The sequence below is a fragment of the Apium graveolens genome, chromosome 6 (genome assembly GCF_009905375.1).
Source record: "Apium graveolens cultivar Ventura chromosome 6, ASM990537v1, whole genome shotgun sequence".
In the NCBI taxonomy this organism is placed as follows: Eukaryota; Viridiplantae; Streptophyta; class Magnoliopsida; order Apiales; family Apiaceae; genus Apium; species Apium graveolens.
In genome coordinates, this window is record NC_133652.1 from 26,520,327 (window position 1) to 26,533,103 (window position 12,777).

Here is a 12,777-nt window from a genome sequence, read left to right on the forward strand (position 1 = left end):
CTGGAAGTTCAAGAGGGGCACGACTGATTATTTCATGTTCTCTACTTCGTGCATGAACAGGTTTGCACGTGCATGGAATTATTTTATTTGTGCTAATATTATGCCATCTTCTCATGTGCATGATATTACTGTGGAGCGTGTACGTTTATTTTGGGGTATTCTGTAGGGGGACTATGTGGACCTTGGTATGGTTATTCACCAAGGGATTCTGAGGTTTTTACGAGGGAGTACTACGGGTTCTATATCATATACGTCCATTGTGATGAAGTTGTGTGTGGCAGTTGGTGTTCATTGGCCAGCACACGAGCAGCTCCAGATTTTGAGTGCTCCGATTGATAGTACCACTTTTTTGACGATGCAAGAGTGGGATGGAGGCAAGCCTGATTGGAATGGGGTTGGGTACTCTTTTGACCATCTTCCAGGTGGAAGGCCAGCTGCTGGGGCGACTTAGACGAGCAGAACAGCTTGAAGATCTCAGTTGGGTGAAGAGGATGGTCCATCGCAGCAGCAGCAGGAGGAAGCAGAAGCGGATGTTGGAGTTGGTATGAGCATGGCACAGTATAGGCGTCCAGCTAGGAGGATGGATGTGATGCATGACATCCATAGTCGATTTGCACGTGATCTCACCCAGGTGTTGGGGACTGCATTCAGAGCCACATGTGTTGACATCCAGTGGCTAGTATTTGGTGAGGACTCCATGTATCCACCTTCAGACACGCCTGACACTCCAACCGTTGCGGGTGAGGATCCTGATTCGGATTAGGTATGCCTGATTCCTTACTATTACCTTCACTGAGGACGGTGAAAATTTTAAGTTTGGCATAGTAGTTGAAGGAATGTATTTTGTGTGAGTCACATATAGTTTGCATATTCATGATATTTTAGTGCATATAGTTGCATGTTTGCCATATAGTAGTTTTTTTGTAGTTTTTTATGATAATTTGTTCATATAGTTCATGCATTTGCATAATAACATGATCCCGTAGATGATTTTTCCGATTGATTTGTGATATTGATGCCAATATAATGATGTCGTATTTAGTAATTTTAAGTCTTATTGAGTTGATTTGCATGCTAGAGACAATTGTATTTCACTAAGTCTTATAGGTTGTTTGAGTGCTAGATCATGGTCATGGTTTATGTGTTTGTCGAGGTTTAATCGCTTGATTATGTTTAAAATTTAGGATATTCTCTTAATAGTAAAATAACATGGATTTTTAAAAATTAGAGAAAATTGGATTTCATTGCTAGTTGTTGTGGCTAGGTGTCAGATGGCTAGTAGCCGGCTCATATTCATATGAGTAGTTTAGGGTTGAGAGAGATAGAGATGGAGCGAAACACACTCGTTCAGAAATTTGTAAAAAAAAGAGAAAAAAAGAAAAAAAGAAAAAAAAATTGTTATGTATAATTCATCACGAGCGGGCTCTTTAGTACTCGAGTTATTAAGTTCTTAGGGGACTTTGTGCCTAGTGACCTAAGGCTTTTATAGTCTGGGATCCGCTAACCTAACGCTCGCTACATAGTGTTTTGAAATGAAATTGAATATTTGCTAAGTGTTGTGGACTTTTGATTGGATGGAATTCTACTATGCATGGGCTGCTATATATACATAAATAAAGGTCATTTTTCATAAGGAGACGTACCAGAGCTCAAGGAGAAGGCGTAAGAAGACCGTATAGCATAATCCGATAAAGGCGAAGAAGATCTAGTATTATACTTGTGATTCTTTGTTCTAAGTTGTAACTTGGATGCTAGTTTTCTTATTCGTGAACGTATAATCTTGTTTCGTACTTGGTTTATTATTTATTTAATATAAAGACTACGTTTATTATACCATGTTTTCATCGGAACCCACGTTGATGATGAGTCCGATTATGGGCTAATCGTTATCATGGAGTTCTAGCGGTTTATTTATGGATTTCTTTAGTTAATTTGTTTCGATGCCTTAGTGTGTGGTGATTATATGATAACCTAGTATTGGTTGTGCTTATTCGTCTTATGAGCGTCACGAACTTATAAGATAGCGTGTTAATCTTTAATGAAGTGACAGTAAATTTAAGGATTTTGAACTTGCCATGCTAGCATAGGTTCATGTGTTATTGTTATGCATGATTCATAGGTAATTTTAACCATCTTACTTGCCCTATGTAATCATAATAGATAACTTGTGCATTAAACCGTTATGTTATCAAATTCTATAGACATATAGGGTCTCAATATAATTGATGTCTATTCAGCTTCTATCTCTTTTGTGGATGTCTGGTAGTATGTTATTCGTGCAACGAAAGTTGGCATTTATCAGTTTCGTGTTATTCGATTAGTGTCATCACCATTACATGCTAAGGTTAAGAACGAAAAGACTATTGAATAAAGTATTTAATGAAGTTAAAATCCCATGTTTGTGTCATATATTATTCAACTCTCTTTAATCTCTTAGTTAATGTTCATTAGTATAACTCTCAATAGTTAATCGTAGTATAATTGAAACCCAAATTGTTATTCGTCTTAGCATTGAATAATAGCCACACCATTGTTGCATAAGTGCATAAATCACAAAGTTAACTTGCACCGGTCTCTGGGGGAACGAAATTATATATTACTTGCGAACGCGTATACTTGTGTGTATTATTAGTGTGAGTTTAGCCCTAACAGCAAGTACTCGATCACATTCAATTGCCAGTTCTTTGCAAAAAGAACAAGGGTTTGAGGCCATGGTACATGGCGGTAACTTGGTCAACTCCCATTTAATTCAAATGAAAGATCACTCACAAGGTAATTAACATACTATCACAACCACAGTTCACACTGTGAGTCCAACTGTGACTTTTGTCACAGGTGTTCCATCCACCTCCACTATACCACCACCAAATCTTGACCTACCCTCCACCTCTACACAACCATCCTCACACCTTCTTTCTAACTGACTTAAAGATGCCCAAACTCAACCTACATCTGTAGATGACATGCTTGTGGACCAAATTGAAGGATTTGCCAATATAGCTCAACAATTGCTCACTTCTGACATGCCAAATCAAGATTATCAAGCTATTTTACTATCTTACAAGGAGGATGTTGAAAAACAACAGGCAAAGATAAAATATGAAGCTCAATAGGATGGCAATATTGATGCTTGGTTGTCCAAATCTTTCAGCATTGACATGGAGGAAGCATTGGCAAGGTTTAGGGAGAAGTATGTCACTATCTTAGGTAGCAATGCCAAGGTGCTTACTCCTCAGGAAGTTTATGATGTCATCACAGAGGTCTACAAAACTTAATTAAAAGCCTTTTACTGTATTGGTAAAGCACTATAGAAGACTCTGGATGAACATCAAGAAAGTCGAAAGGAGATGGTAAGATCAAGAATTGATGAGCTCCTCCCAGGCCAGATAGAGATCAAAAATAAATTCAAATTTTTTTATGAGAAGCTAGCCACCTTCAATCTCACAGGGATAGAAAACAACATCAAACAGTTGAGTGCGTCTTTTATAGCGCTACACACAATTCTGCAGAGTTAAATTGCTCAAAATAATGATGCTAGAGTCAAGCTAGATCAACTTTACAAGGCTAGATATGAACCATCTGCCTTGATAATGGAGATGATTAAGAAGGTGTTGCCCAAAAGCTTTGGCAGCGGAGTCTCTATCATTACACCTTTTACTTCCTCATCCCAACAAATCCAAACTCTCCAAGCTCAAGTGACTGAACTTCAAGCTTCAAACTCCAATCTTACTACTCAAGTCAACAAACTCACAGCTCAAGTGCAAAGATAACAGAATGACATTAAATCCCTGATAGACTCCTAAAATTATTTTTAAATAAAGACTAGCATTTCTTTGGGAGCTATCATGGGTGCACTAAAAGTCCCTCTAAAAGAAACTCCACAGACTGTTAGGCAACAAATCCGACAGAATCCCAGTCAACCTGATAACAAGATGGAAGCCAAGCTCAAATCTTTACATCAAGCAAAAGTTAGTATGGAAGAAAGACTCAAGATGGCAGTTGAAGGTCCCTATTTTGATAAGGAATTTGGTGAGTTTTTAGAATGCCTGAGAGTCTCAGCGAATCACAACCACCATACAAGAGGGCTATTGACAGGGACATAAACTTCTTGAGGGTGTTTCTGGTCACCAGGGATATGCTGAGCGAGAAGAGAATTTTTATCAACATTAAGGACACTGGAAGTGATAGGTGCATGCAAGTATCACTAGCATTTCTTAGATCTTAGAGAGCCTCAGACCTAGATATCTTCATCAGCAAGGTCAAGATGATGATTCCAGAAGACACTCAATTGTTAAGGGAACTCAAAACAGGCCAAGAAGGAGCTTTTCCTGAGGCTTATCTCCGACCTATCAAGGGAGTGTCTTACATATGCCCAACTACCAAGAAATGCAAATATTTTCTAATTCCTAAGCATTGTTTCATGAAAAACAAGAAGCTGGTGATGGTTATTGAGACATCATTGAAGGTGAAAAAGATCAAGCATGATGATGACTTGGAGATGATAGGTATCTTGGGGAGATATATTCAAAATGTTGAAACCATGCTACCAATGAATGTTATCAATGACAAAGATGATGATGAGCAAAAGAAAGATGAACACAAATCTTTTGGCTCAAATCCAAGTCAATGTAGAAAGAGCATTAGGAGTCATAAAAATGCAAAGGGTGGCAAGGATGAGAAGAAAGGGAAGGATAAGGATGAAGATAAAAAGAAGAGTAACCAAGATGGGAGAAACACAAAAAACACCTGCAAACCAAGCATCTACAACTCTGCAAATCTCAATCCAAAACCTTAGCCAATCAAAAACTCAAACCACCCAAACCACAAAGCCTAAACACCTCGACAAACTCACAACCAACTCTGTACTAAAAATACTTATCCCGGCCAATCAAACTTCTTTGAAGAAAATAGCCAAACCTCCAACATTTAAGCCACCAGTCAAAACACACTTCAATTCCATTAGAAGAAAACTGAAGAAGAGCAAGGTTGAAATGAGAGCATTATGGAATTTTTTTAATCAAGGTGACTTCTTACCAATCTCAGAAGAAATCTCAGAAGATGATTATAATGAGAAACAAGATGAATTCATAAACAAAGTTTCTGTGAATAATTTGGGAGATGTAAGAATCTACTTTAAAGATGAATCATTCAACCTGCTCAATAAAGATGTAATTGAAAATTACTCAATAGTGGAACTTGAAAGGGTGATTAGTATGATGACAAGAATGACTCACACACTAAGCTGAGAAAGGTAGAGTTGGCTACAAGGCTAAGAGACAGAGAAGAAAGAAGAGCAAGGGAGAAGGTTGAAAGAGAAGAGAGTGCTATAAGAAAGGCTAGGAAGATGGAGATGTTTGAGAAAAGATCAAATAAGCTAAAAGCTAGAGTATTGAGCAGAGACTCTGAAGATGGTATGTTTCTCAATATCTCACAGATTTTCAAGGTTCATAGTCAAGTATCTTGACAGTTACTCAGTAAATGAATAGTTAAGGCTTGTGGAAGCACTCAGAGGTATTGAGATCGTTGAAGAACTATAATGTCTTGTAAGACTCAAGGACTTGATCAGGTCTCAGCCTGGTTATGAAGATTTTTTCTAATAATGTAAACTCAAATCTCATTGTAATTATTAAGTGATATTTATGTATAAAAGTCTGTATCTTTGTAATTCTGTTTGTTTTTCAAATTTTAGCTTGAGATTAGTCTTGTTATCAAGCATGAATTTGTGATAAGTGATCTTCTCATAAATTAGGGGAGATTATTGTGCAAGACATGCCTTACATAACAAGACTAAGTTACATTGACTAATCTAAGAGTTAGTTGACTTGTAATCTTATGTAATCTGTAATGATGTCTTGAGTTTGTAAAAATATTTAGACTAGACTAGAGTAATTTTCAGTAAACACCCAACAAGCTAGGAATAAATATCTGGAAGAAGGTCAAGCCTGATCATGCCTCATAATGAAGATAAACTGCTTGGTGAAGAATAAAGTTGTAGGTTGAAAAATATTATAAGTCAAATGTCAAGAAGTCACATATCAAGGAATGTCAAGAAGTATATCGAGAAGTCAAATTTGTCCTATAGAAAAGTCACATCACTTGTAGATAAGTCACTTCACATGTAGAGAAGTCACTTTACTTGTAGAGAAGTCAATTTGGCCTATATAGAAGTGGAGATGTCGATAAGTCAGTTTAGCATGTAGAGAAATGGAGATATCGACAAGTCAAACTATATGTAGAGAAGTGGAGATATCGACAAGTCAAAATGCCTATAGAGAATAGAAGATATCGATAAGTTAAAATTCCTATAGAGAATAGGAGATTTTGACAAGTCAAACAACATGTAGAGAAGTGGAGATATTGACAAGCCATTTACACATGTAGAGAAGTGGAGATATTGACAAGCCATTCTACATCTCGATATAGATATCTCTATACAATTTGAAGATCTCGATAAAAGCTTCAAGAATTATAGAAGGCATCAACTATGAAGATTCAAGATTATCTATTAACAAATCATTTTATCAATAAAATGGAAAGTCTACAAATGCAGCTTGAGAAGTGCAAGATCAAAGGCTAAGATGAACTGGACAAAAGAGGGTCGCAGACCTAGAAGATTATATGCAGTTTTGATGCACTTAAATTGAAACAGATAAAAAGACTTTAAAAAATGTGCTAGCCTACTTTAGTGCAATTTCTGTAAATTATGCATGTTGATATATAAAACATGTCACGAGTCCTTAGTTCAGGAGTAACAAAAACATATCTAAATTTTTTTGTATTCTCTCAAGAAGTAGTTGAGTTCTTAACATTTAAGAACATAGATTTGTAGCATAACATATTTGATTTTTAATAAAAAGTTCAAGTAAGTTTTGATAATTATTTCTTATTCATTTTACAGTTAACCAATTATCACAACAAATATTACATACTTTGTTAAGTTCCATAACCTATACAACTAAGCTTGATTTTCTCGAAAGTAACTTACAAAGTTTTTGAAAGAAAAATCAAGAAACACACATTCACCCCGCCCTGTGTACATTTCATACCTAACAGGGCATATAAATTATTATTTCGTAACGTATTTTATAATCTTTTTATATTAAATTTTTATTAAAAAAAAGAAAATTATAAAAATAAGTTACGGTACTATACTTTATACATCCTTTAAAATACATGGCGTACACTCTCTCCAAAATTTAAAGAATTGAGAGGGACGGGGGGAGTATATATTATCGTCGTGATCAATATATATATATATATATATATATATATATATATATATATGAATATATGATGTTATATGGGTAACATATTATATGTTTTTATTTGAATAATTAACCATTATATATATTTTTATATCATATAGATACCAATAATTGTTGTCTTGTATGATTGAATTTAAGGTGGTGATAATTATATTACTCCAACCAAGAGGAGTAATAGTAATCTTGACCTACGAGAAGCCGATCTTGTTGTTTTTTGGAATGGATGTTGGGACAAAGAAAAGGTGACATACATTTTCTGAAAATGAAGGTCAACAAATTCTGAAACTTTCTCTATCTCGATCATGGTCGGGGTATAAAAGATTTTGGTGGACTGCTTCAGATGGCGTTTATACGGTCCGGTTACTGATTAGGAATAATGGGGCATATGAGAATGTGGGAAGGTTATTTCGGGGCTAGTGAAACTGATTTGTGAAAGGTAGTCTGGAACTTGGGTGGACCACCTAAACTAAGTCACTTTATATGGCGTGCCTGTAAAGGTAGTTTGGGAGTCATGAGCGTATTATTTAACAGGTATATTATAACATCTAAAAATTATTTGTTATGTGGTGAAAATGATGAAACAATACTACATGCTATTTTTGAATGCACTCAAATAGCACAAATTTGGGCACACAGTGATTTTATAGGGATTTTAACATAGGCTCCACAATCACCTTTTATCGATAAGCTATTTTGGATGGCTAGGAAAGTTGAAAAGAAATAGTTGCGTCTCTTTGCGCTATTAGCATGGGCATCCTGATTTTTCTGGAAAAAAATAACCTTTGAACAAACAGTGATGGATCTAATCATTGTTGCTACTGGTTTTGTTTAAAATGGTGAGGACTACGATCTATATAATCCAAGAGTTATGGTGCCTTCCCATATCTTAAATATCTCTGTACCTTTTACTGGTAGGTGGTTTTGTCCACCTCCAAATTACATCAAAGTGAATGTAGATGCTCATATCTCTACTGGTAATAGCATTAGCTTCGGAGTTGTTATATGCGATGAGTATGGAAAGCTTTTAGTGGCTGCAGTGAAGAGAGTTTGTGTGAAGTGGCATCCTAATATGGAAGAGGTTGGTGCAACAAGGTATGAAGGTATGGAATTGAACTCGTAAAACGATTGAGGTACTAGAATGTGATTATGGAATGTGATGCGTTAAGGTTGTTCGTGTCATTCACAACAAACAAGAGAGAACATCTCCTATCTTCTTGTTATTTGATGATATTATTAGTATTGGTGAAACTTTTTTTTTAAAACAACCGTACTTGCTTATATTATTAAATACATCTCAAGATTACATAAAATAAATTCAGGAGCAATATCATACCACTCCCTAAGACCTGAACTAGAACATGCAACTCGAGCAAGCTCGTGAGCCACACTATTCACAGATCTCGGTACAAACTCAAATAACACTTCGTCATAGTGTTTAACCGATTCATTACAATCATCTACGATTGTATTAAACAAAGTCTTCCCACCTGGAGCATGAATAGCGCCTATCAATAGCTTTGAGTCCGACTCGAACACATACTGTGTAATCCTCCAGTTCTAGACCCACGATATTGCTTCCCGCATGCTCATGGCCTCTGCTTCCCTTGGCGTTCTTACACCTGTAATGATGTTACTACGAGCACGTAAAAAAGAACCACACCCATCTTGCACTACACAAGCAACAGCAATAAAATCACACCCCGGAGGACAAGCAGCATTGATATTAACCTTAATCCACCCAGCTAAAGGTTTACTCCAATTTTGATTACGAGTAACTAACCTATTTTGATGCTCCTCATCATTCATTCTAGCTCGATTCCACTCAGACAACAGTTGCATGGCCATATGCTTAACTCCAAAGATCGACATAACAACCTTCTCCCATACCCACTTATTTCTCCTCACCCACAACCCCCAGCAAAACATCCCAACCATCGCACACTGGAACTTTGTAGCCGAAGTGAATACCCGTTTAAATATCTCTATACCATTCTCATCAGCTCCTGTAAACACTACATGATTCAGCCTTGTATCCTCCCATAGTTGTTTTACAAAACAGCATTGAAATAGCACATGAGTGACATCCTCCATATGACTATGGCACCACGTACAATGTGGTTGTACGTTAACATGTTTTTTAAGTAATTCATCTGCTGTAGGAAGTACATCTCTCGCAACTCTCCATAAAAAATTCGATACCTTACCTGGTAACCTTAATCCCCATAGCCTCTTCCAAAACTGCCTCTCCTGGCATTCAAATTCACCTCGAAGAAGTCTATAACAGCTACGAACAGAAAAGTCCCCTTTACTTTCAGGTAACCAGAACCACGAATCCGGCCTGCGTCACATTGGAATTGGTATATGCTGTATAAGACCTTTGTCCCTCTCATTACATAAGTCATTAAGAATCTCAACATCCCAAGAATCTCCATCCATACTGAACAAACTATCTACTGTCGCATTTCTAACTCTGGATACATAGCACTTGTAAAGCACCCATTCTCTGCATTTGACAACCAAGGTACCTGCCACACCCTAGTATCTTTTCCATCTCCAATACGTCTCATACAGCCTTTCAACACTACATCCTGAGCCTCCATGATGCTACGCCAGACATAACTTGGATTGACACCCAACGAGGCCTGCAAAAAATCTGATTGCGGATAATACCGTGCCTTCATTAACTGAGTAACCAAAGGATTGACATTGTTTATCAACCTCCAAGCCTGTTTTGCAAGCATGGATTTATTAAATTCCAACAGCTTCTTAAAACCCATCCCTCCTTCCTCTTTGACCTCACAAATTCTATCACACGCCATCCACCTTATACCACCATTTCCCCCCTTAGTACCCCCACCAAAATGCATTCATGCTTCTTTCAATCTTCTCAATAATCTCCTTTGGAATGAGAAACAAACCCATCCATAAATTAGGAATGGTTTGAGCAGCCGTCTTCAAAAGAGTTACCTTACCAGCCTTTGAAATATTTTTATTTCCTTAAGTCTGAAGCTTTTGTTCCACCTTTCCCACCAGAAACTTGAACGTAGACACCTTCCTCCTCCCTACTGTCATTGGCATACTCAGATAAGTACCTGGCTGATTAACTTCTCTAACACCAAGCTGATCACATACTTTTTTCATATCCTCATCAGTTGTGTTTGGAAAAAAAACAACCGTAGATTATATGTAACTCACCACTTGACCAGATATCTCTTCATACCTGTTTAAAATTCTTTTCATCATATTAGTTTCCACTTCCACTGCCCTAAAAAAGAAGTAACAGTCGTCTGCAAACAGTAGATGTGATATCATAGGAGCTCCCCTTGCAACAGTGCACCCATGTATAAGCCCAGCATCTTCATTACGCCTAATCATTGCACTTAATCCTTCAGCACACAAAATATAAATATATGGTGAAATTGGATCCCCTTGTCGAAGACCACGAGTTGGAATGACATTACCAAATTCATGTCCATTATGCGTAAAATTGTATGACACTGAGTTAATCATTCTCATTACTCTATCAACCCAAGTTGAGTGAAAACCAAACATTTGCAACATATCTCTAACAAACCCCCATTCCAGCCTATCATATGCCTTCGAAATGTCCACCTTCAAACCTGCCACCCCATATTTTCCAGACTTTTTCCGTTTCATATAGTGATTCACCTCAAATGCAATCAAGGCATTGTCCGATAACAAACGGCCCTCAATGAACGCGCTTTGTCTATCAGAAATTATCAAACCAAGACTGGATTTTAACCTATTAGATAGCACCTTCGACAAAATTCTCAATAATACATTACATAATGATATCGTGCGCAAATCTCCCAGCATTTGAGGTACTTTAATTTTTGGTATAAGACATATAAGCGTCTGATTTACTCTTGCTGATAGCTCACCTATAGACATGAAATTTTGACAAAAATGAACCACGTCATGCTTCACCACACTCCAAAATGATTGATAAAAGGCAGGGTTAAACCCATCCACCCCTGGCGATTTCGTTGGATGCACATAGAAAATAGCACACTTCACCTCCTCATCTGTAATATCTGATACTAACTCCGTATTTACTTGCTCCGAAACTTGACTCACTACCTCTCTTTGTGATAAATTTCCATTCGAGACCCTGGACGTAAACAATTCTGAGAAGTAATCCTCAATAACTCCCTGTATTTCCTCCTCTGTCTCACACCGGCGTCCAGAACTATTTTTAATTCTCTCCACCCAATTTGTTTTCCTTCTGTTTGAGGCATACTTATGAAAAAAACATGTGTTCTGATCTCCCTCTTTCAACCAAAACTGTTTAGGCCGTTGCTTCCAGTATATTTCATGTTTTTTCAGAAGTTGAAAAAACTCCCATCGCACCTCATTATACCTTTTGACTCCTTGAGCATCTCGCCTAGACATCAACCTCCGTAATTGTTCCCTGCAAAACTTTATTTTTTCTTTATACTCATTGGTTATACCTCCTCCCCATTCCTGCAATTTCAACCCACAAAAAACTATCTTCTCTAATATTCCCCTATCCTCAACCTCTTCCCACGTATCCATAACAATCTTCTTACAATCATCCTCCTTTAACCACATGTTTCAAACCTAAAATGTCTTTTCTTCGGAATATAAACCTGTCTATGCAGCTGGAGATAAATCGGCAAATGATCAGATGTCGATACCTCAATTTTACCTGTGGAAACAAGTCACACCAATATTGATTCGCACATGCTCTGTCCAACCTCCCCTAAATCCAGTTAGTTGTTACTCTAGATTTCTCCCAAGTAAATTTCTCTCCCACAAAACCTAAGTCCATCAAACCACAATCACTCAATGCTTCAGTAAACCCCGATAACAAACCAAGAGGTTGTTCATGCCCACCTCGTCTTTCCCCCACATCCGTCATGTCATTGAAGTCGCCCAATATACACCCTGGAAGAGACGATTCAACTTGACAATTTCCTACTTCGTTCCGGACACCCATAATACCCAGTATATCTCCATCGCCCAATCTGATCGTTCTCAACTTCAAAGTCAATAAAGTTCGTTCCACTACTTTTCACTTGACAACCTCTTTCATTCCTACGCCAGCCCTCCACTAAGACCACAAGCTTCAACCACCCAGTATGCTGCAAAATTTATTTGTTGACATAATTCCCTAATTTTATTTTCTTTTGGCAAGGTCTCGGACAGAAAAATAATACACGGTTTAATTTGCTGGGTAATTTCCTTTATGAAACGAATTGTCCGTGGTTTACCCAACCCACGGCAATTCCACGCAATGATATTCATTTGTTTAGGCGGGCCTGTTCCACAGGTCCCGCCTCTAACAAATTTTTTGGCCCGTTTTTTGACACATTAACAAATTGGATTATAGGCCCATCGGTGAAACTTTTAGCTCTTTTAGGTGTGTCCATGTTAAGAGAAACGGTAATGTAGTAACTCATATGATTGTTAGATGGGATACTAATATAAATTCTGAACGAGTGTGTTTGGATATGTTCCCGGCTATTAT